Source organism: Hemitrygon akajei, chromosome 10, assembly GCF_048418815.1.
Source record: "Hemitrygon akajei chromosome 10, sHemAka1.3, whole genome shotgun sequence".
NCBI lineage: Eukaryota > Metazoa > Chordata > Chondrichthyes > Myliobatiformes > Dasyatidae > Hemitrygon > Hemitrygon akajei.
The window spans coordinates 156,752,150-156,778,581 of NC_133133.1; the positions used below are offsets into that span (position 1 = coordinate 156,752,150).

Here is a 26,432-nt window from a genome sequence, read left to right on the forward strand (position 1 = left end):
TTAAGTCCTTCGGTAGCCTCTTTAGTTCCTTAAAACTACCTGACCCTCCACCTATCTTCATTACATCTGCAAACTCTGCAACAAAGCCATCAATTCTATCATCCAAATTATTGACATATAATGTAAAAAGAATCAGTCCCAACACAGGCCGCTGTGGAACATCACTAATCACCAGCAGCCAACCAGAAAAAAACCCTTATTCCCTTTCTTTGCCTCCTGCCAATCAGCCACTGTTTTATCCAGGCTAGAATTTTCCCTGTAATACGAGGTGTTTGTAGCTTGTTAAGCAGCTTCATTTGTGGAAATTTGTCAAAGGCCTTCTAAAAATCCAAGTATACAACATCAACTGATTTTCCTTTGTCTATCCTGCTTGTTATTTCTTTGAAGAACTCCAACAGATTTGTCAGATAAGATTTTCCCTTGAGACCATGCTGATTACTGCTTATTTTATAATGTGCCTCCAAGTACCCTCGGACCTTACCGTTAATAATTGAGTCCAACATCTTCCCAACCACTGAGGTCAGACTAACTGACCTATAGTTTCCATTCTTCTGACTGTCTGTCTTCTTGAAGACTGGAAGTACATTTGCAATTTTCCAGTCTTCCAGAACCATTGAAGAATCTAGTGATGCTTGAAAGATCATTGCTTGTTCCTCCACAGTTTCTTCAGCTGCCTCTTTCAGAACCCTGGGGTGTAGATCATCTGGTCCAGGTGACTTATCTACCTTCAGACGTTTCAGTTTCCCAAGAACCTTCTCTCTAGTTATGGTAACTTCACACACTTCATGACCCCGACACCCGGAACTTCCACCATACTGCGAGTGTCTTCCACAGTGAAGGCTGATGCAAAATACTTATTCAGTTCATCTGCCATTTCCTTGTGCCCCTTTACTACATTTCCAGCATAGTTTTCCATTGGTCCAGTAGCCACTCTCACCACTCTACCTATGTCTCTTTACCTTCTTAATGACTTTATTAGTTACCTTCTGTTGGTATTTAAAAGCTTCTCAATCCTTTAACTTCCCACACGTTTTTATTCTATTATATGCCCTCTCTTTGAATTTTATGTTGGCTTTGACTTCTCTTGTTTGCTACGGTTGTGTCATCTTGCCTGTGGAATACCCTTTGGGATGTATATATCCTGTGACTTCCAAATTGCTTCCAGAAATTCCAGCCATTGCTACTCTGCCGTCAACGCTGTCAGTGTTCTTTCCCAATCAGTTCTGGCCAACTCTTCTCTCATGCCTTAGTAATTCTCTTGCTTGTAATATTGATACATCTGACTTTAGCACCTCCTTCTCAAATTTTAGATTGAATTCGATCATATTATGATCGCTTACCCCAAGGATTCTTTTACCTTAAGCTCTCTAATCAATTCTGATTAGCACTGTTGTAGCATTTCCCTCTTGCAATCCATTTTCCAACTCCCATTGTAATTTGTAGACCGCATCCTTACTACTGTCTGGGGAATCTGTATACAACTCCTGTCAGTGCCTTTTTTCCCCTTGCAGTTCCTTAGTTCTATCTACAATGATTCCCTATATCACCTCCTTCTAATGATTTGATTTCATTTTCTACCAACAGAGCAATGCCACCCCTCTGCCTATACATTCAATACAATGTGTATCCTTGGACATTAAGCTGCCAGATATAATCTTCTTTCAGCCTTGATTCAGTGACTGCCAATCTGTAACTGTGCTACAAATTCATCTATCTTATTCCATGCTCTGCACCCTTTCAAATATAACACCTTCAGTCCTGTATTCACCCTTTTTGATTTTGTTCACCTTTTACATTGCAATTCATCCTGTTGACTGCAATTTTGGTCTATCAACAGCTTCTCCTCACTACTCATTGCTTGTGTTTGTAAACCAGCTACCTCATCTTCAGCATTATCATCTGCCTTTCCTACGATACTTCTTGCATTGAAATATTCGCAGCTCAGGACACTAATTGCATCATGCTCAACCTTTGATTCCTAACTTTGAGATCTTACCAACATATGCCTCAACAACCTCTCCACTAACTGCTCTGGCACTCAGGTTCCTATCCTCCTGCAAGTCTAGTTTAAATCTCATCATGCAGTTTAAAAAACTTTCCTACTAGGTTATTAGTTTTCCTCCAGTTCAGGTGCAACTATCCCTCCTATACAGGTCCCACTTTCCCTGGAAGAGAGCCCAATTATCCAAAAATCTTATGCCCCTCCTACACCAACTTCTTAGCCATGTATTAATCTGTATAATCTTCCTAGTTCTGGCCTCACCAGCACGTGGCACAGGTAGCAATCCTGTGATCACAACCCTGGATGTCCTGCCCTTTAACTTAGCTCCTAATTCCCTGAACTCCCTATGCAGAACCTTGTCACTCATCTTACCCATGTTATTGGTACCTACATGGACCATGACTTCTGGCTGTTCATCTTGACACTTAAGAATGCTGACTCGATCTGAGATGTTCTGGGCCTTGGTACCCGGGGGGGGGGTGGGCAGCATAACATCTGGGAATCTCTTTCTTGCTCTCAGAGCCTTCTGTCTGTTCCTCTAATTAACAAACCTCCTAACAGCACAGCTGCCTCTTCTCCCCCCTTCCTTTCTGAGTCACAAAGGCAGTCTAAAAACCAGTGACCCAATCACTGACTTTCCTCTGTTAGGTCAACTCCCCAATAGTGTCCAAAATGATGAACCTGCTGTTGAAGGGGATGGGAACAGGAGTACTCTGCACTGGCTCCTTAACCCCTTTCCCCTTCCTGATTATCACCCAGACTTCTGTGTCCACCATAGATATAACTACCTCTGTGTATGTCCTATCTATCATCCCTTCAGCCTACTGAAAGATCTGGAGTTCATCCAGTTCTAGCTCCAACTCCTAACATGGATTGTTGAAAGCTGCATCTGGATGCATTTCTCACAGTTTGTAGTTGTCTGGGACACTGCAGGTCCCCCTGCCTTTGCACATCCCACAAAAGGAGTATTCCACTATCCTGCCTGGCATCTCTACTGTCCTAATTGCACAGATATAAAGATGGAAATGGTAAAAAAAACTTAACGTAGAGCTTTTGCTTTCTCTGTCCGAAACCTCTCTGCTGAAGCCTTGAAGAGCTAATGCCTCAAGATCACCACTCTGACTCTGTCCACTCAGAAGATGGATTCTGTGATTATGGTCACAGCACTTTCCCTGACTTCCTTTAATTTGCCACTGCTACCTTTTTCTACTCAGGCAGTGGACTTGATTGAAATCTCATCCTCTCAATCTTCTGATGTCCAGATTGGTTGCTGGTCACTGCTCTATTATGCCTATCCATTCATCCATGACAGCACACTGTCTGCCTCCAAGGGAAAACCACTGTGTGCTTCTTCTCCATATCACCGAACCTCGTCCTCTCAGCCCTCTAGACTCTCCCCCCACCCCCTCATCTCTCCAGCTGCCTCACCTTACCTCTATTTCCTGGAAGGCATGTTTGGACTAATCAGAGATGAATTTGTTTGCTGTAGAATGTGGCGATTCCTAAGCTGGACTTAAGCGGTGTGCTGGATGGAGAGAGGACCTGAGGTGCTCTTCATTCTCTGTGCACACCCCAGAAATTTCAGTCCCAAGCTTCACCTCGCTGCCTACAGCTGGGCAGGGTGATATCACAGGGAGGTGGACATCACTTGGGGGTTGTGGTGAAGGGAGGGGGGAAAATTGAGAGAAATCCTCTCCCTCCCCTTAGAACATTACTTTTTGGTCCCCGATTGCGTCCCCAATCACATCCCCCACCCCTTCCCTATGTTGCTCACCCGACTCAGTATGGGACAAGGCATGTCATTCTCTCTTCTCCCTCCTCCCACCGGACTGAAGATACAAACTTCTGAAAACCATGATCAAGGGCAGCTTCTACCCTGCTGTTTTTTTTAAGATGACTGAACGGTCTCCAGAATGACAAGGTGGACTTGACCTCACAATCTATCTCATCATGGCCAATGTACCTCATCGTCTGCTGGCACTGTACTTTCTCTGTAATTGCAATACTTTATTTTATGCTCCCTTTCTGTTTTCCCTTGTACTGCCTCAATGCACTGTTGTAATGAAATGATCTGTCTGATCAGTGTATGTAACAATAATAAAACTTCTTAGATGGACATTGTGTAGGCAGAAGGAACTGGTTTAGTGAGGCAATTAAGTAATTCAGCACAGCATCGTGGGTTGAAGGGCTTGTCCCTGCACTGTACTTCTCTACGTTCTGTAACTTGTGTTATATTTCTGTTTTACATGTGAATGCTGCTTATCTGATGCTGTGTGCCTGTGTTGCTGCTGCAAGTAACGTTTTCACTGTACCTGCGGATTCACAGACCCGGTATAGACAATAACCTTGAGTTTCATCGCTACTGTCCTGTCAAGCAAAAGCAGGATATAGCCTAACTCGTCCCCAACACCCCTGTGCTTCAGGAGCATTCTGATTGGTTGCATCGTAGTTTGGTTTGAAGGTGCCAATGCACAGGATTAGGAAAAGCTGCAGAGGGCTGAAAACTTTGCCAGTCCCATTATAGGCATTAGTCTCCCTACCATCTAGGATATTTTCAAATGGCAGTGCCTCGAGAAGATGGCAACTATTATTGGGGATCCTCAACAACATTCCCTCTAATTTTTTTTATGGCTGTGCAAACCAACCATTGCTCTGAGCAGGAAATTTTTACACAGCCTGGAAACTGCTCAGCACTTTAAATGTTTTGTTTTGTAATGTGCATATTCTGAATATTCAGAATGAAAGGTGAAAAATCACATACTTTTGTTTTTATTTATTAATTGAAGGGTATAATGAAATACAGTATAACAAAGAAAATCTTCCACGTTTCGTAAACAACACAGATAAATGATGTCAGGCAGGCAATCAAAGCAACTGATAGGCACAACACCAAAAGTAAAATATTTTGACTTGATGGCATCAGCAGTTTATTAACAATGAACTACCAACTTCCATTCTGTGTTTATTGTTACAATTTGTAACTGTGTTGTAACTTGAAACACTGACAATGTAAATGCATTGAAGCTCTAAATTGTTTCCAAGGAAAGGTTGTGATGTGTTTATTATTTAGTAAATTCATGGATTATATTCATTAACACATAATTAATTACAGGCTGTTTCACAATTATATTAACATAGATTTCAAAATTATATTAGCATTTCAGTTATTGTGAGGCTGCATACCTGTGTTGCTTTGAGGGAACAGTGATCCTCACCTTCCAGGATATGCCCTCTTCTCATTAGTGCAATCAGGGAGGAGGTACCTAATGATCCACACTCACCATTTTAGGAACAGCTGCCTCCCCTTCACCAACAGATTTCTGAATGCTGCATGAACACTACCTCATCATATCTCTTTTGTGCTCATTTTTAATTTTTTGCAATTTGTAGTCTTTCCAGGCTGAAATTTCCCTCACTATCATGGCCGCACAGTGGTGCAGAGAGTACTGCAGATGCTTTGTGTGTCTTCTTCGACCACGTCTCCCAAACCTGAGGCCTTTATCCATCTTGAGTTCCACCAGATTCCTCACATAGCATCCTGACTTGTAATTAAATGGTTGAAAGTTTAAAGAGTAGATTTATCTGTCACATGTACATTGAAACATGCAGTGAAGTGCGTCATTTGTGTCAATGACCAACACGGTCCAAGGATATGCTGGCGACAGCCTGTAAGTATTGCCCTGCTTCGCTTCAGGGACCAAAATAGCATGTCCAATAATCACTAACCCTAACCCATATATCTTTGTGAGGAAACCTACATGATTACAGGGAGAGCATGCAAACTCCTTACAGAGAGCAGTAAATTTGAATCCTAATCATCCAATTGATCGCTGGCTTTGTAAGGTGTTATGCTAACTGCTACGTTATCTATTTAAGTAATGATATAACTGAATTGTGATCTAATGCAACCTCAGTTCTCAGGTTTTTCACTAGAGAGTAAATTTTATGTCAACAAAATCAATGGACCTCAATTTATCTTTTCAGATTATGATTAGGTTTTATGCAACTTTAATGGCAAAGTGTAGGCCCTTCTACTCACTGAGGGAGTTCACTGCCATTGGTATTATTGCGTTTACATCCCCCTCCCCCACGCTAGTGCTGGGGAAGTGCTGTAGGAGCTCTACCACACTGTCTGCAACCGCAAAACCACTTACCTAAATGGGGTCTTCATTGTTGCTGGTGTCTTCAATCATGGCAACTGAAAAACAGCCCTCCCAAAGTTCTACCAGCATGTCAACTTTGCAGCCTAAGGAGATAACATATTAGACCAGGTTTATACCAATGTTCGTGGAGACTACAAGGCTGCCTCTGCCCTCACCTAAGATACTCAGACCACATATCCATTTTGCTAATCCCAGCATAAAGACCACTGGTTAAATAAGTCAAAATAGTTCAGAAGAAGGTGATGCCCTGGTCAGAAGGCACCACCTCAGCTCTGCATGAACTGGAGCATACTTAGGAATGTGGCTATATTCGATCATCATGTCAGCATCGATAAATATGTGGGATCGATGACTGGCTACATGCATTGAGGATGTTATGGTGATTAAACACTACACTGACAGGGCAAATCAGAAACCATGGAAGACCGCAGAGATTTGTGCACTTGCTTAAGGATTTGGACCTTGCTTTCAGATCGGTGGACAGGACGACTCTAAAGTCAGCAAGAGCCATGCCCTCCCGTACCTTTCAGAAGGCAGTGAGAGTATGCATAGAAAATCCACAGACACCTTTGTGACACCAGGGATATGTAGCAAATGGGTAAGATAGACAAACCGTAAGCCTGTCCATCCTGCGTGTCAACGACAGCAACACCATCCTTCCTGATAGGCTAAATGCTCTCTATGCACATAATTTGATGCATTGAATGATGTGACATTGAGGAGAGCCCCTTTGCCCCCTGGGGATCTGGCACCCTATCTGTCTACAGCTGAGGTGAGGAGGATCCTAGCCAGGATATATCCACATAAAGCTGCAGGGCTGGAAAATGTTCCCTGTCAGGTGCTGAGGGACTGTGCAACATAACTAACAGAGGCCTAAATGAATGTCTTTAGTATCTCTTTGAAACAGTCCACTGGCCTCAACAATCATGAAGTGCTTAGAGAGACTGGTAAATCCCTTCTTCCAGCCTCATTGGACCTTTTCCAGTTGACCTACCACACAAAACAGGCCACAGATGATGCCATAGCCTTGGCCCTCCACTCCTCCTCGTCCCACCTGGAAAACGATGCCTCATACACCAGGAATGCCGTTCATCATTTTCAGCTCAGTGTTTAACATGGTCATCTCACAGAGGCTGGTGGTTACACTGTCCTTGTTGGGACTCAACACTCCTCTCTGTAACTGGATCTTGGACTTCTTGTTGAAACAACCCCGGCCTTTCAAAGTTGGCAGCAATATCTCAAGCTCCATCATGCTGAGCACTGGTGCACCCCATGGCTGTATGCTCAGCTCACTGCTGTTCATACCTGACTCATGACTACACTGCCAGATTCAGCTCAGATTGCATCAAGTTCACTGAAGATACGACATTGGTTGGCCTCATCAGCAACAATGATGAGTCGGCATACTGAGATGAGTTAGAGAGGCTTGCCAATGGTGTGAGAACAACAACCTGAGTCTCAACATGGACAAGACGAAAGAGATGATTGTGTTCTTCACAAAGGCATAGGTCAACCACTCCATTGTGCATCAATGGCTCTACTGTGGAGAGAGTGAAGAGTACAGTATGCACATAACAGGCAACCTAACCTAGATCCACAACACTTCCTCCCCAGTCAAGAAGGCATAGCAGCACCTACACTTTATGGGGAGATTGAGGCGTGCCAGGCTCCCTGCCCCCACTCTAACAACTTTCTACAGTGGCACCATCAAGAGTGTCTTGCCTGCTGCATCATTGTGTGGTATGGAAGCTGCAAGGCATCAGATAGCAAGACCCAACAGAAGACAGTGAAAACTGCTGAGAGGGTCATCGGGGTGTCCCTCCCCCTCTACTTGTGACATTTACCAAGACCATTGCAGACAAATGGCCGGAAGCATTGTTGAGGATCCCTACCACACATCCCACAATCTCTTTGACCCACTACCATCAGGAAGGTGGTACAGAAGCATCAGGACTAGGACTGCCAGACTCAGGCTGTGAGACTAATGAATACCCTGCCACCACTGAGGTCTCATCACTTGGACAGTAAGCTGTTCACTGTACTCTTTACTGTTTTCTTGTGCTGTAAACTATATAAATATAAATAATGTTTAAGTTCAGGAAATTATCAATGAATTGCAAGGTAAGCTTGAGAACCAATGAATAGCAAGAGGTGTACTGCATTGCTCCCTGGCTGGTTTATCTCTGGGTGTGAGCTCAGGTTGTCACATAGTGTCACTGAACAGTCTCACAGCTCAAAGTCAAGGTAAAATTCGTTAATGAAGTATGTACACTCTGTGGCCACTTTATTAGGTACAGTTGTGGAACCTGGTGTGGTCTTTTGCTGCTGTAGCCCATCCACTTCAAGGTTTGAGGCATTGTGTGTTCAGAGGTGCTCTTCTGCACGTTACTGTTATAATGCATAGTTACTTAAGTTGCTGTCGCCTTTCTGTCAGCTGGAACCAGTCTGGTCATTCTTTCTAACCTCTCTCATTAACAAGATGTTTTCACCCACAGAACTGACACTCACTGGTGTTCTTATTTTCTCACTATTCTCTGTAAACTCGGGAAACTGTTGTGCTTATAAATCCCAGGAGATCAGCAGTTTCTGAGATACTCAGACCATCCCATCTGGCACTAACAATCAATCCATGGGCAAAGTCACTTAGATCACATTTTTTCTTCAATCTGATGTTTGGTCCGAACGACAGCTGAACCTTTTGATTATGTTTTCATGCTTTTATGCATTGAGTTGCTGCCATATGATTGGCTGATTAGATTTTTGCGTTACCAAGTAGGTTAAAATGTGTTGAAATTGCATAAGAAGTTGTTGAGGCCTAATTTGGAGTATTGTATCCAGTTTGGGTCACCTGCTTACAGGAAAGCTGTAAATAGGGTTGAATAAGTACAGAGAAAATTTACAAGGAAGTTGCTGAGAACTGAGCACCTGAGTTATAGAGAACGGTTGAATAGATGAGAACTTTATTCCCTAGAATGTAGAAGATTGAGGGGAGATTTGATAGAGATGTAAAAAATTATGAGGAGTACAGATGGGTAAATACTAGCAGCCTTTATTCCACTGAAGTTAGGTGAGACTAGAACTAGCGGTCACAGGTTAAGGGAGAAAGATGAAATGTTTAAGGGGAACATGAGGGGGAGCTTCATCACTCAGACGGCTGTGAGTGCGGAACGAGCTGCCAGCGCAAATGGTGGATGAGGGTTTGATTTCAACATTTAAGAGCAATTTGGATAAGTTCATGGTCCAGATGCAGATCAATGAAACAGAATGGATTAATGGTTTGACACGACTAGATGGGCTGAAGGGCCTGTTTCTGTGCTGTAATGTTGTATGACTCTATGAACTGATGTGAATCTTATCAAAGCCTAATCAGCTATCCCCACATTTCTGTCCAATTTAATCCTATTTAAGTGCAATTTTGGCCTTCGCGACTTCTTCCAATTTCGAAGCCTCTCTGAGTGGAAGAGAAAGAAAGAATACCAGACGGTGATCTTCAAGTATACTGTGCCCACCTCAGTGAGCTGCATAAAGACATGCAAGAGATATTTTAGGATCTTCTCTCAATCTAAATTCCAGATCGGCTAATGTATGTGGTTTATTAAAATGTCCAGTTTAAGACGGTACTACTGAGATAGTGCAACAGCTCACTTGTAGTGGAGGTGTCAAGAAATACAACTAAAAACATTACTAATGACAGCTTTTCTGAAGTAAATTGTGATGAACTCTCACCGCAAGCAACGCAGAAGCAAGCAGAGGCGAAGCTGACTTGAAGGATGGGTTGTGCTGGTGTGTTGCAAAGCTGAGGGCAGTGTGTTCGAGATGAGGTCATAGACAGAGTTCGTATCGCTGTTAGAGTGAACGATTTGAAAAGGAGTCGATGAGGAAGAAGTTTGATGTCCATCAACCTAACCCAGTTGAGAGTCTGGATTGCTCCAAGCACTGAACCAATTTAGTGAGATTGAGAATGGCTTCAAGCTGTGTGGCCCAAGTGTGTCGCTGTGTCGGCGCCCAGGTCCTAGAGCGAGCCTCTGCTTGGTGCTTGGATAATTTAAATACCGGTGTATACAGTCGACCCTCCTTATCCGCGAATTCCGCATGTGCAAATTCAACCAACCGCAAATCGCGAAAACCCAGAAGTGCACTTCCAGCACTTGTTGTTCGAGCATGTACAGACTTTTTTTCTTGTCATTATTCCCTAAACAATACAGTATAACAACTATTTTACATAGCATTTACATTGTATTAGGTATTATAAGTAATCTAGAGATGATTTAAAGTATACGGGAGGATGTGCGTGGGTTATCGTGGATCGGGATCGAAAAAAATCGGAAGTTCTGCAATTGCTCACTACTGCTACTTTTCATCTTGTACAATTCTCTGGACAGATCAGCTATGATTAGCACACACTCCTCCTACATTTGATGGCGCCAGCAGAATATATGCCACCAATACAATCTTGGTCTTTATGCCATCACATGTATTCTCTTTATTGTCTGCAAATCAAAACACACGTGTTTTCTCAGGTGTGATGATAGGTCATCAACCTGAAACCTGAACCCCGATTCTCTCTCCACTGATGCTGCTTGGCTTGTTAAGTATTTCAAGCTTTTGCGATTCTTACTTCAGATTTCCACAATAGCTGTCTTTGCAATTGAATTTCATTTCTGTGTTAGTGATATCGTGACGCATTTTGGGGGAAATGGTAAGAAAACTGCTTTGGACCTGATGTTCACATATCAGCCTTGCATGATTTCAGTGTACAAAGTATTAAGCATAAACTCAGACCCCGCTTAACGCTGAGGATGTGTTCTTCGGAGGTGGAATACTATGAAAATCAATGTTATGCAATGTCATTATAACATTACGTAAATGGACATGTGTGCCTGATTTAAAAAAAAAAAAAAATATATGATATTATTTTATATATACACAGTAATTTGTGGAGTTACAAACACTCCAATAGGCCCAATCAGTGGAACAGCAACAATTTACAGCAGCAGCAAAGGGAGGCAGGTGATGGTTACATCTTAGAAGAGCTGTGGGTCTTCCTCTAACTTTGGCTTTTTCTTCAAGTAGGCATCAAGATTTGACTCCCTTTTCTTAAGTTTCCTCTCATGAAATACCGTAGTTTTTATTAGCAGGAAATCATGTTGAGAACACCTCTCTTTGTCTTACTGCTTTGCTCCCATTCAGGGTCATTATCGATGAACTGGTCCATGATTTGTGCGATCGTGGTGATGTTCATGCTGAGGAATTTTGTGGTGAGGTTTCTTGCTGGTGTTTCCTCTTCTCCTTCTGTGTCCTCAGATTCACCCAGGATGCGTTGCTCTGCCAATTCTCGAAGCTGTTTGTTATTAAGGCTCTTGCTGTCTGCACTAGCTACTTCACTAGAGATACATATGCTATGGAGGTTACTGCACTGTTTAAATCTATCAAACCAACCTCTGCTGGATGTGAATATTACCGGTGCATCTTTTTCTTCATGCCGTTTCCGTTATTATCAGCTGGCTTAGGGGCATGTTGTGTTTGGTCATCCACCCATACATTTAGTCCATTTTCCATTTTTCAAGCTAATGGCTCCTTGAACAGTCACCTTCTTTCATAACTTTGATCTTGTAGTTGCAGAGCTTTTATCTTGTCTACGTCCTTTTTATAATTGTTTTGATCATCGACGAAGCCAATTTCAATATTTACAGTAATGGCGGCCATTCGTGAGAAGTCTTAGGTGTTCTTTAGAATGATTTTTTGTCATTTAAAAAAAAATTTCAATTAAGATTGAATAACCACGTTATAACAAATCAGCGCTACGTGGGATCTGAGTGTATTCTGTTTCGTATATTACCTTAAATCTGTGTTTCCATGTTTATTCTGAAGGATATTTTGTTCAACATACCTTGTTTACAAGTGTTCAATAAGCACTGTAGGGATGTTATTATATAGAAACCAACTACCAAAGCAGGAAATTTCATGGAAATCTGTACATAGCTGAGAAAAATTACAAATTAACTCCTGTAGCACTTACTCAATTAGATAGGATGAATTCTTGTAAGTGTGGGAGCTTTATCACATCTTCTCTATTTCTTCTGAGGTTAAGAAAGAGTGAGGTTGAATTAAACTATTGGGATTGAATTTTGAACATGTATTTCTGCAGGATGAAACAACTTGCACCTTTCCGTACATGAAGAACTTCAATTTCAAATTCATTAGGGTTCTGCTAATACAGGCCATCCACAGGTAATGAATTGGTTCCTCTTTTGCACATATTCATGAGTTGATTTTGTCCATTAGTCAGAAAATACACAAAAATCATTCTATATATATCTCCACAGTATTGTAATGAATGGCTTTAAAATCACATAAAGCTGATTTTAAAAAATGCTAAGTATGGAAAGAGAGAAGAAACTTGTTCTGCCTATTGTAGGAATAAGCAAATTTATAATATTATAGGAACTCATTTGTATGTAGTGGTGGCCATTAGTGTCACTTAACCCAGGGAGGACTTGTTTGCATCATTATTTCTGCTGTTAACTGGTAGATTATTGGAGAGAAGCAATTTATGCTCAACACTGCAGAAGATATGAATAAAACCCAGATTATTCTCACTAAATATTGTGGTTCTTGATCAAATAATATTAGGTCTCATTTTAACTAGGATGGAGGGGTTGAAGGATTAATGCTAATTCCACAATTTTGTCTGTCTGTGACCGGGGTGATTTTTGAAAAAAAAATCCTTGGATGCATAATTGTTTTGCGTTGGCCAGCTGCCCAGCAGGAAAGATAACAATTGGACTGCAATCAGGAGTGGAGTTGAAGAATCCCCCTTATCGACATCAAAGAAAGTGACATCAGCGTAATGGTAGGTTATAGAGAACCTTTCGGGAAAGAAGGTGGGAGTTCAAGGTAATCTAAGCTTGTAATGTCGGGAGGAACATTAACTTTGTGAGCCTAGATATCTTTCCTCATTGAGCGGGAAAGACAGCTTTCCCTATTGCTGTATTTTAACACAATGTTATAAATATAAAGCTAATCATTTTCATCAGATGGAATACCAAGTAATTATTAAAAAGTCAGTTTTTACCTTTATGTTGAGACACTAGCCAAGGTTTGTAACAATAATTGATTTTAGGAGTACTGGTGCATTAGTACCGTATTTTTATTAATTGTTTCTTTAACTTATGGACATTTGTTTTTGATATCTGTCCTCTGATTGAAATCTAGCACATTGTGTATTTAGTCACTGCTCACCATTGACCTTGGAATCAACTGGCTATGATATATCAGTTCTTCAGTATTGTAGATTGCAAAGAAGGTAGTGTTATGTTGTAGCAAAGCATGAACAGCAGGTAGAATAGGGAAAATCATGGCAGATGAAATTTAATGTGGACAAATGTGAGACGAATCATTTTGGTTGGAATAGTTAAGCATGTGTGGGAACAGAGGGACCTAGGAGAATTATAGGTACAACATCATTGAAAGTTGCAAAGTAGATTGAGAAAGTGGATAATAAGATATATGCCGAAATGGGCTTCATTAATAGAGGAAAAGTTTATAAAAATAAGGAAGTCATGCTGAATCTTTGAATTAAAAGTGTTTACAGGAGGACTTGGATGCATTAGGAGAATGGCCAAAGGTGTGCCAGATGGAATACAATGTAGGGAAGTGTACAGTCATGCACTTTGGTAGAAGGAATAAAGGCATCGAGTATTTTCTAAGCAAGGAGCAAATTCAACAATCAGAGTTGCAAAGGAACTTGGGAGTCTTCTTGCAGGATCCCCTAAAGGTTAACTTGCAAGTTGAGTCGGTAATAAGGTAGATAAATGCAATTTATTTCCAAAGGTCAATAATATAAAAGCAAGAATGTAATGATGAGGCTTTGTAAGGCATTGATTAGACCACGTGTGGATTATTGTGAGCAGTTTTAGGCCCCATGTGTAAGGTAGGATGTGTTGACATTGGAGTAGGACCAGAGGAAGTTTACCAGAATGATTCCAAGAATGAAAGGATATGAGAAGCGTTGATGGCTCTGGGCCTGTATTCACTGGATTTTAGAAGAATGTGGGAGGATCTCATTGAATCTTACCGAATATTTAAAGACTTAGATAGAGTGGACGCAGTGACAGTGTTTCTAATAATGGATGAGCTGGAGAGCAAAGACTCAAAATAGAAGGACATACCTCTAGAACAGAGATGAAGAGGAATTCCTTTAGCCAGAGAATGGTGAATTTGTGGAATTCATTGGTACAGACAGCTGTGTTTGACAAGTCTTTGGAGGTGTTGCGTAAATGAAATCACTGGAGAGAGTTACTGGTAGATACAAAGCAGCTTCTTTATTTGACAAAACAAGGTTCAGCAGGCATCATACGGATGGAGACTCTTTTGGTGGAAACGTCTGCTGGCTCAATGTGGGGCTTAATATTTATTTACTAAACACAGACAGACAGACAGACAGACATACTTTATTGATCCCGTGGGAAATTGGGTTTCGTTACAGCCGCAGCAACCAAAAATAGTGAAGAAATATAGCAATATAAAACCATAAATAATTAAATAAGGACAAGGACAATTTTACAAGTATAGACAATGCTTTCCTTTGAAGATACATTCAAACTTCACACCTCCTGATTACATTCATCCCACTGGTGCCAGCAGCATCTGGACTGGTATTCAGGAATCCATTGTTCCAAACTGAATCCACAATACATTTATTTGGTATTTTTTGTGCTAAACATGAAGGACAATCCATATTTACAAAATATAGATAATGTTGTCTTTGAAGCTACATACAAACTTAACAGCTGATTACATCCATCCCACAGTTGCCAGCAGATCTGGGCTGGTATTCACACTTTTTAGGAAATGCATTGTTACGAATGGACTTGGGATTCTGATATTCACAGCTTTTAGGAACTGCATTGTCAGGGAACAGAAGACTGGTGGCTGAAGCCATTTACTAAGGGTTAATGACCTAAACCCAAAAATTACTCTAACAGAGGTTGATAGGTACTTGATTAGTAAGGTAAAGGCAGGAGAGTGAGGTTGAAAGGGAAAATAAATCATGTAGGATTGACTGGCAGTGTAGACCTGATCAGCTAAAAGGGCTGAATTGTGCTTCTATATGCCTTATGGTCTTAAAAGCTTCAATGCAGTATGTGGTTTGTTCTAAATGCATTACCTGCAAATGTGGCTAAGGAAACTGTTGCTAAAGTCTTCTAAGGAAATTTGATAAATATAAGATATGGAAAAATTTGCAAGGCTGCAGAAGAGGAGCCAAGGGGTGGGGCTGGTGAGATGCTCTGCCAGGTAGTCAGTGTGAACATGATGGGCCAAATAGCCATTACATGCTGTCGAGTGACTGAGATCTTCAGAGCAATCAAGTAGTTTATAGCATTGAAGAATTACCACAGCTCTCCAACAAGAAAGTCAGAAGTATGATTTTTAACAAACATTTTTACAGATCTATAAATAGCAGAGGAGACACACGAGGTTAAGCTAGAAGCTGAAATTACAAAGGTTTTTACTAAACAAGAAGGACACACACACACACACACACACACACACACACACACACACACACACACACACACACACACACACACACACACACACACACACACACACACACACACACACACACACACACACACACACACACACACACACACACACACACACACACACACACACACACACTCCCCTACCTACCTCTAGGACTGGAGATTATTCAGTGACTATTGCTTGGCACACTATTAAAGTTGTACACAATTTCGAAAGTCAGAAGGGATATTTTTACAGCAAGATTAATTTGCATAAAGTTCACTTCAGGTTGGTTATCTCTAAAGGGTATACTGATAAAGACTGGAAAACAATCCACTCTGTGGAAGAGCAGGGAATCAAAGACAACAGCATATCCATTTCTGCATTTAACTACACATGTGCAGTTCCAGAAGTTGCTGTCAGTTTCATATTGTAATCATGATGAACATTGACAGTTTTGCCATCATTACAACCAAATATCCAGGCCAATATTGTTTAGAGTGAGTGAAAGGGAAGTCAGTTGCAGAAATAAAATATATCACTCAGGGATTTGGGATGAATTAGGATGTCGAAGAGAAGTACATCTGACAACAGCATTTCAGGCAGATACTTCACATCATATCACCTATCAGTCCTGTCCTTACTTTGACTCTCAGTCACCAAATGCTTGAAATTTAAGATTGTGATCGTTTTATTGAAAGTCCCTTTGAGGCTTTGCCTCTCCCCTCCTTCATAATCTCTGACAGCATAGTTACTGTATCCCAAGTCTATTTAGGGAATCCACGTCAGTAAAAACGCTGTACTTTCAGTATTGTTTGCAGAGGTTAAGAAGCATGCTGACAACACAAAACAAGCTCATAAGGATAACGTGACTATTCCTTGCAACTTGTGTGATTGGATTATTGGAGCAAATGGAAGGAGCAGAAATTTATTGGAGGTGATGCTTTTTAAATTCCGTTTTACCACAGCTGTTGTTTTTGCTTGGAAGGTTATGGAAGATCACAGGTAGAATTGCACCCTTCAATATTTGTGTTCCAGTTGAACTAGTGTAGAACAAAGAGTTTGGCTTATCTTGGACTGAGGTCTTCCTTCTGACGAGTATGACAGCCTGGTTTATGACGAAGTAGCTGTCCTCCATGTCAACACGTTATGAACTGATGTGGAAGATACTTTTGGGTCTGAGGAAGATTTCCTTGATAAGATTGTTCGTGTTTTAACGTTAATCTTAAGTTCATTTTGAGCAAATTCAGCCTATTATTCACTGGACCCAAATATCTTGCATTGTTAACCATATTGGTGGTATTGCAAAAACCTCTGCATGCTTCACATCTATACTCCAAAGTTTATGGTTGAACTCTAGAGGAACTTAACAATTAATTGATGGAATACAGGTCATTTTTTTTGCTATCAGTTAAGATGTGATCTGAAATTTTAAATGGGAATTTGGATAAGATATTTGTTTTTCAAATATTAAAAACATGCACATTTAAAACTTGGAACATACAGCAACAGAGATGCATATAGGCTGGTATCAGATCTTATAGCTCTCAGGTTATTAATCAGTGTTATTTCACTTGCTGAGTTGCAGTTTTCGAGATAAGAGAGTGTAGACTAGGAAAACATTGGTTCTTGATGAAGAGAAGATTTCTCTTCTTAGAGAAATGTCCTAACTAGTTCTTTGTGCTTCTTTCAAACTCATCCCTATAATAGTATACAGCTGGATAATTTGAATATCAGCATGGCAATTCAATGCATTGCCATTTTGACTGAATATTCAACCATTTAATCTGGGCACCTTGGTAATACATATTCCTTTTGTGTTTTGTTTTTGTGTAGGGACCTCCCAAGATGATGTTCCTGCCACCAGACATTAGCAGGAAGTTTCGTCATCTCTTGACTGTGGGTCATGTTTTCCTGAGTGTGCAGGTACCACCTCAGAACCTTACATCATTGGGAAAATCAGAAACTCACTGGGGAAGAAGCCTATGGGGAAAAAATAGAAATAAAATGGAGCAAAGGGAGGAGGTAGACTAGGAACAATTCAACCGAGGGGATGAGACATTCATAGCCGTTCTGTAGATTCTTTCTTTATTTGGAGTTAATTGTAGAGTGGAGCTAATTTACTAGTTAGCTGCCCTTTAGAAAGTGCTGAGAGACTGCTCAAACCTTTCAGAAAAGTATCTCAGAGATGACAGAACTGCTGTTATTCTGCTATGTGAAAGAGGAATCATAGACGTATCTCTGCAGACATATTTAGCTGAACCTCTGAAGGTAGAGGTGCATAGCTTGCCTTTGTTGTCTTTCTTTGTGGTGACTGAGACTGTTGATCTTTGAGCTTTCAAATTAAAGATACTTCTGACTTTGAGTGAATGCTTAGCTTGAGTGAACTCTCTGTTTCGAACTTTGAAATTGTGGTTGTTGGTTCACATAAAAATAAAACAAGACCTGACAGTGGATGACAAGGAAGGCTTGGATAAAACTAACTTCCAATGCAATGCTTGGAGCACCTAACAAAAATAAATAGTGCACCGGAGAATCAAATTGTCGCAAAACTCTGCAAGACTGTTTAATGACACATTGCAAGATGGCCCCAATGACCAACAACGACACTTTGTAAACAGCTTACAAAATTACTGGACACTAGTAGATTCAAGATTCAAAGTACATTTATCATCAAAGTGTGTATGCAGTATACAACCCTAAGATTCGTCTTCCTACAAAACAAAGAAAACCATGGAACCCGTTCAAAGAAAAACATCAAGCCCTCAACAGACAAAAAAAAAAGAACAAATCACACAAAAACAAATGAAGAACACAGAATATAAAACATCAGACCACAAAGTCCTTGAAACAGTTCAGTTCATTTTAGTACTGTGTCATTTGTTGACTGCAGGCTGCAGAGCCAGTCCACCCTGATCAAAATCACACAAAATGGCAATAAAAAGGGAGTAGCCAGAAACCAGAAACACATCAAAACATTAACTACAGAGTCCAATCCACAAACTTTTTCCAAAATCCAGGGCTCTGGCACCATCCTCCAGCAGCATCAAGCAAGAGGGAGAGAGATACTGGTCAAATTCTGGCACTGAACACCCGCTCACCTTCCACTCTCATCTTCGTTAATTTCAATCTTCCTCGACACTTTAATTGGCGAGATCAGTGAGAAATGGTTTCCAGACTGCACGCTTTGCTTGAAACCTCACCAAACACCCTCAGAGACAGCCAAGCACCAGATCGCTCAATTTACCCGAAAATACACCGTGAAAATGTAAATCACAGGTTTTGCAGTCTCCTGGGAGATTCAGCAAAATTAGACTGTAAAGAGTGCAGGTGCAGCTAGGGTCCCATCACTGGGGATGGACGCTGTGCCGAGGCCTGGTAGCAGAAGGTGAACCAGTGGTCGATTCCATTACTCTGCGCTGATTAAAATGTCGAGCAGGATTGAAGTTGTTGATGACAAGAGTGGAAAGTGGACAGGTGTTCAGCACTGTCTGCCTGCACTTAACTGGTTTCCCTCTCTTTTCGCTACTACTGTTGGATGGGAGGTGCCGGATTCATGGGCTCCATGTCGCCAGGTTCGGGAGCAGCTGTTGCCCTGCAGCCATTGGGCTACTGGACGGGTTTCAGTCGCTTCAGTGCTGAACTGGCTCCGCAACTGTGGACTCATTTTCGGAAACCCTGCAGTTCATGTTCCATGTGTATCTGTTTAGTGTTTTTTTTTAACTATTTGCAAGATTTGATCAAGGTGTCAAGACCAAGGGTCAAGGATGATCTGGTATTCAGCTCACTACTCTGCGAGGTTTACTTGCTTCAGCGCGGCAACCATTGGTACTCACCTCAGCACTGAATTGGCTCTGTGGCCGTGGACTCACTTCCAGGGACTTTGTGGTTAATGTATTGTGTGTCACTTATTCACTTTTTTAATTGCATGATTTGTTCTTTTTTTCGCATATTGGATTCGCACATGGTCTTTGCTGTGTGGGTTTTGTTAATAGGTTCTATTGTGTTTCTTTACGTTTGTGGTTACCTGCAGAAGAAGAATCTTACGGTTGTATACAGTTTACACACTTTGATAATAAATGTATTTTGAACTCTGAACTTTGATCCTTGTATCCTTTTGCTGTAATAGATTAGCCAAGAACTCCAATGTCCAATGCTTCAAACCCCAGGTTTGAAGCAGCCATTAAAATTACTCTTCCTTCAAAGGTAACATTTATAAAGAATATGAGGATGCATCTGCTGCATGCACCTTAGTAGGTAAAAACTGAGTGCACATTTTTTTGAATTTGCAGAATGAGTATTTATTTAAAGAGGAAGCATATTATTACAGTGAGCAAAGTGTTAAAAGACATGCAAAACAACAAGAATTTTGTTGAACAGGGCAAGTCTGCTGTTTATGGAGCTAGTAGATGGTACTTCATACTAACAGGATTTTTTTCTAAGGAGGCTGTGTTTACAAGAGTGAAACAAAAGTCATGTCAGGCAATGATTGATGTGTACATCACTTTGGTGCACATCACTATCAGACATTTCTCCTTCCTCCTGTTGCTGCATATCTACCTATTGCAGGAGCTCAGTTTCTCTTTGTTTAACCTGGACTGTGATTTGATGTAATATACTGGATACAGATAACCTTGAATTCCTTGTTTAGAGCAAAAACCATTAAATAGCAAATCCTCGGACAATGTAATTTATTTTATTTATTTATTGAGATACAGCATGGAATAGGCCCACCCAGATCTTTGAGCCACGCCGCTGAGCGATCTCACGATTTAACCCCAGTCATATCACAGGACAATTTACAATGACCAATTAACCTATCAATTGTTAAGTCTTTGGTCTGTAGGAGGAAACTGGAGACCTAGAGGAAACCCATGTGGTCATGGGGAGAACATACAAACTTCTTACAGACAGCCACAGGAAATGAACCTGAGTTGTCTAGAGCATAAAGCATTGTATTGACCATTATGCTACCCCTGCCACCCATTTTAGTATATTTAGTAATGTACTAAAAACAATCTCAAAATCAGAATCACCTTTATTATCACTGATATTTGTTGTAAAATTTGTTGTTTTGCTGCAGTAGTACAATGCAAGACATAAAAGTAATTATAAATTACGATAAGGAATATAACAATAAATGAATAGTAGAAAAGGGGAGCAAAATAGTGAGGATGTGTTCATGGGTTCATGGACCACTCAGAAATCTGATGGCAGAGGGGGAGAAACTGTTGCTATATTGTTGAGTGTGCATCTTTGGGCTCCTGTATCTCCTCCTTGATGGTAACAATGAGTAGAGGACATGTCCTGAATGGTGAAAGTCCTTAATGATGGATGCCGCCTTTGCTTTTTGAAGATGTCCTCTATGGCAGGGAGGTAGTGTCCATAGTGGAACTGGCTGAGTCTACAACATTCTGCAGCTTCTTTTTTGATTCTGTGTATTGGAGCTTCCATAGCAGGAGGTGATGCAGCTGGTCAGAATGATCTCCAAGGTACATCTGTACAAATTTGCAAGGGACTTTGGTGAAAGGCCTGTTTCTATGACTCTATGACATACCCTATCTCCTCAAACTCATAATGAAGTACAGCTGCTGAAATGCCTTCTTCATGACTGCATCAATACGTTGCACCCAGAAGAGATAGAACATAGAACATAGTTAGATGTTTTGACATTCTGGTGTCCAGGAGCTTGAAGCTGCTCCACCTTTTCCACTGCAGACCCCTCAATGAAGATTGGTGTGTGTTTTCCTGACTTCCCCTTTTTGAAGTCCACAACCTTGGTCTTAATGACATTGAGTGCAAGGTTGTTGTTGTGACACCACTCAATCAGCTGATCCATGTGCTTCCTGACATGCTGAACTCCTCCCAAATTCACATGTGAAATCTGTGCCTGTTTGGATATTATTACGAGTATTGTTTCATGGTTTGGAAAATCTTAAAGACGTGAACAAAATTCCATGGGTACCATATTATCAGTCTTTCAGCTCTTAATTGTAGAATGGGTCCTATATTTCTTAGGTTCCAACCTATAATGCCAGTCACATTTATAACTGTGTATAGGGTTTTCTGTAATCTGCCAGCTGCTTTACACAGAGGATTTAAATGACAGGGCCTGTGCTTCTTTGCAGTTTCCACACAATACAAACGTTGTTAATATTGGACCTTGATATCTGAAGAAGCATCTGAGAGACTGCTGCTCTGATAAAACTGCATTTAAAACCCTTTTTGCTTGCACCTGGATAGAATTGGATTGTCTTCTGACAGACTACAAAACCACTGGGATTATTTGGTTTCATCAGCTGGCGGAGTCTGGATACCCAGAATACAGGAATCTGCATTGGGCACATTGGCTTCTGGATTTTCAATGGAGAGAGAGTTCTGGATGACATAAATTGTGTACGATAGCCTACGAACAATTTGCAGTCCAAACAAATGTGTGGGATGTGCACTTATATCAAATAAACAATAAGAAATCTGTACCAGCTGTTGCAAAGAAAAACATGGCCTAAAAAAGTTTCTGTGTGGCTGTCAAAAGTGATAATTGCACTCTAATTTTATACTGGTAATTTTATTTAAACAACCATGTGGGTGTTGTGTAAAATATACAGTGTGGCAGTGCAAGTAGTCATTAGGATACTATTTTCAAGTTAACCATGGCAGAAGGAAATAGTTGCAAAGAAGTACTGGCCTTATCAATTTTCTGTGTACCATTCAATATTTGATGCACAAGGTGGAACTGCATGGTTAGGTGAGACCAACTTACTCAATTGAAATGTTACATCGCAATTGTATATAACTAGATTCTGCTATGACATGTGATGTCGAGACTTTGCTAACAATATCCATAATGCTGCTGACCTTTTGGGTAATGATTGCTTACAAATAGCACAATGGATAGTAGTTCCTTGAAGTCCTGAAATAAGCTCCAGGTGCTGTTCTCAGAGGCTTGTGATGACAAGTGTTGTTAGTGAGTGAACTATGAGAGTTGCTGCCTTTATAGATGAGCAACTGCTCTGTAAAATGGCCGGAGAGTGCATCTATTATAAATGAGCCAATTTTTATGATTGACAATCTTTCATCAGAACCTTCTATTTTTATTGCACATTTCCAACATCTGCAGTTTAATCCTTTATGACTTTTATTGTAATTGTTGGAACATTCAATACCTATTTATTGAGAAAGGCCTAATTCTGGAAGTACCTCTTAGCTAATAGGATTTCACTTTGTATTAAAAAGAGTGCTATGTTAATTGCTGTTGTGATAGATGATGGAGAAGGGATCCCTGGTCTCATTCTTTATGCAGAAAATGCTTTGACTGCTGAAATATTGAAATAATATCAGATATAGTTGGCTGTATGGTATTTCCCAGTGTGATGTTTCACTGTTCTACTGATCTGGAACAGTAGTAATGGAATGCCATACCAATGACATGGACACCAGATCTACTTTTACAGAACATAAAAGGATTAATTGAATTAAACCTAGCTAGCATGTTTCTCCAAAGGCATCAAACAGCTAGCATAAGAAATCTGTTAAACTAGAGAAAGGGGCTTTAAAATTGAAGCTTGCAACTAATTGTTGAGGACAGAGTAGCCCATATTTTCTTAAGGTCCATATTAAATCCCTAAAGGACACCTGATCACTTATAACTGTCTTGATTGTGGTCGACTACTGCTAAATTTTTCCTCAGGTACTTGTCCGACTTTTCCTCCAAACGGCACTAATCATTTTCCTTTTGTAGATTTGACTCAGGTTAGTTTTGTCCTTTTTCCCCTTCCTCCCTTTATACTCTTCTTTTTATCTGCTGATTCTAGTTTGATGACTTGCTTCAAAAATGTTTTTGAAAGATATTAATTAATTGCTTAGTAAAATAGGACCCGAGGGCAGATTTGATTTTTTTAGAAGTAGTAAGAATCAATGAAAGGAGATTTGTTATGTTTGCAAAATGAAGAAAGTATTTAACTTTACTCTGAACAATACAAGAGGGAAGAAGATAAGACTTTATTGCAATGTCCTCTCTTGATTTGGCTGCATAAATAACATTACTTAGGGAAATCATCACTTCATCAGAACTGGTCTTTGCAAAATGCTATGGAACATTTACTGAAACACTGAAATCAAAGAAGCCTTACTGGTTTTTGATCAGTTTTGTCAAAAGATGGAGACAGCATTTTAGGTTAACTGGATCTACTAGCACGTTTAGGAGAAAGGAGTAATGCAATTTTGCAGCTGATATAATATATAAACTGTAGCATGGTAGCAATCACTTTATTAATTAGTTGAATTGACATTTATTGATTGGAAATTTGCAGAAACCCTACCTCTATCCACTCTACTCCCTCTCTGACCTTTAATCTCGTTTAGCTGACGCTGTCCACTTCACTCTTGAAGGTAGATTCATACTTGATGTATATTTCCATAGCCACTCCTGGATGTGTCCTCATCTTAAATGTCACATTTATTCTTGGAACACTGACTATTGAAAACATTTAGATTTCTTCAATTATCCATGAGATTTTATCTCTTCTTAGCAAGTTTTTAAAATCAACTTGAATAAATATTACTTAATGTAAACAAAAATAATTCTGATGTTATTTGTAGCTTTATTGCAGAAATGTTTATATAATAGTGAATTTAAAACTTTTCTTCATACAACAAAGTGCAATATTATCATCATTGTTAAGTTGATTTCAATATCACAGTGTCTATAGTGATGAATAACTTGTTACAGTTAAATTAGTCAAAATCACAGGACAATTTATTTGCCTCTTTCCCTAGAATGTAGAAAATAGTACTTGCATCTATTTTGTTAATTTTGAGGCTGTTCTTCCTTTTGTAAAATTTGAAGCTGTTCTTCCTTTTGTAAAATTTGAAGCTAAGTTTCCTGCATGCAACTTTGACTGTGCTTCAAAGATACATTCTTCATTGGTATAAAGTGCTCTGGGATGTGCTTGAAAGAACATGAAAGTCATTATAGAAAAGCAAGTCTTTTTAAAAATTTTGTCCATGTTCATTATTTGCTGCCAATGAAAATAATTTCATTTGTTAATAAATTGATTAATTTCAAGTTGTTGCAATTGTAGCAAATCAAGAAATGAAAATGAAAAATTTTATATCATAGGTAAGGGTAAATTACCATATATAAATGCAAATGATAACAAGCATTCATGAGAAATATGCATAAATAGTTCTCACTTAATTCCATGATTTGATTATTTACTGACAGCACTTTGCTGTTAGTAAATAATCAAATCATGAAATTAAGTGTTATTTTGACCCTAATGCATGTAATTTTTGGAAGGAGAAGAAGAGAACCTATATATAAATGTACACAACTAAGTGTGCAAATTTATTTTGGCCCTACTGCATGTAATTTTTGGAAGCAGTAGAAGAGAACCTAGATATAAATTTAAATAACTAATATAATGTGTATTTCCATCTTATCCATATCCCTTAGAGTCTATAAACTCATTAGGGGTGTGGCTGAGGTTGATAATCATAGTCTTTCCTCCAGGATTAAGAAGTCCAAAACTAGAGGGTATTGATACCAGAAGATAGGGCAGAGATTTAAAAGAGAGACCTGAGAGGTGACTTCTTTCCACGAAGGTTAGTGAGTTCCAGGGATGAGCTTCCAAAGGAAGTGGCAGAGACAGATAGATTTACAACATTTAAAGGCATTTGGATTGGCACATAGAGGGGAGAGGTTTATAGGTTTATGGCTGATCATAGGCAAACAGGGAGGATGCTGTGGTGAATATAGACCAGTTAGGCCAGAGAACCTGTTTTTGTGGTGTGCAATTCTATGATTCTAAGACTCTAACTCTGTGGATGGATGAAGTTAATTTAGTAAATAGCTAGTAACTTATCTTAAAGCAGATATTCCTTAACATTTCAGTTTTCTTCCTACCCTTGAATATATGGTAGATTGCCTTTCTTTTTTGGCAGCAATTTAAATTAATGTTGCTAACTTTAGAAAATCTGTCTCTACCACTTCCCTCATTTATCCTCTTGCTTTCAGTCACCTGATTGACTTATCCTCTCTCTGCATAACCAATGATTGTAATTTTGTGCTGTATGGCGTAAGCTGGGATAAGAGCTGTGAACTCCTTGCTATACATTGCTGTAATCAGGACAAAAACAAATTTAATTGGTACTCTCGTGCATCTGTGGGCGATAGCATTCTATTTCATTTCATTTTGATGCCAGAATCTGACATAAAATTCAACCGTAAACTGATAATTCAAACATAGGAACATAACATTTCTTCCCTAACCTGCAATAACAGTTGGGCAACAGTGCTGGTGAGGAGCAGAAAGTAAAGTTCCATTGTAATTTTCGTTGCCTTGGTTTCAAAGCAAGATTGACACAAGCAAACTTCCAAAGCAAATTGCAGCTTGAAATTCAGAATCCTGTGAATCATTTCTATTATCCACAAGACTAGAGTTAAAGTACATATTTCTACAGAGGTCCTGCAGCAGACTAACTTTATATTTGTAAGACTATTCAACTGTGGAAGTTAAAAAGTTTCTTTTACAGTTAAAGTTTGCAGATAAATGGACATTGAATCTTTGGACACTACCTCACTTTTTTACCATACAATATTTCTGTTTTTGCATGGTTTTTTAAATCTATTCAATATATGTATACTGTATTTGATTTACTTCCTTATTATTATTTTTTTCTCTGCTAGATTATGTATTGCATTGAACTGCTGCTAAGTTAACAAATTTCAGATC

At 39.8% G+C, this 26,432-nt stretch overlaps 1 protein-coding gene across 7 annotated transcripts in view; it reads left to right on the forward strand.

Moving 5' to 3' along the window:
* foxp2 (forkhead box P2) overlaps positions 1-26,432 on the forward strand; it is a 739,530-nt gene that overhangs the window by 99,069 nt on the left and 614,029 nt on the right. For 3 of the 7 annotated variants that reach the window (XM_073059492.1, XM_073059478.1, XM_073059475.1), the window contains one exon: positions 17,533-17,622. The exons of 2 other annotated variants lie outside the window; for them this stretch is intronic. The gene's annotated coding sequence lies outside the window, so the exon portion shown is untranslated. Of the gene's footprint in view, positions 1-12,378; positions 12,397-12,970; positions 13,019-17,532; positions 17,623-26,432 lie in introns of those variants that run through there. 2 more of the 7 variants (XM_073059477.1, XM_073059476.1) reach the window with 2 other exon arrangements.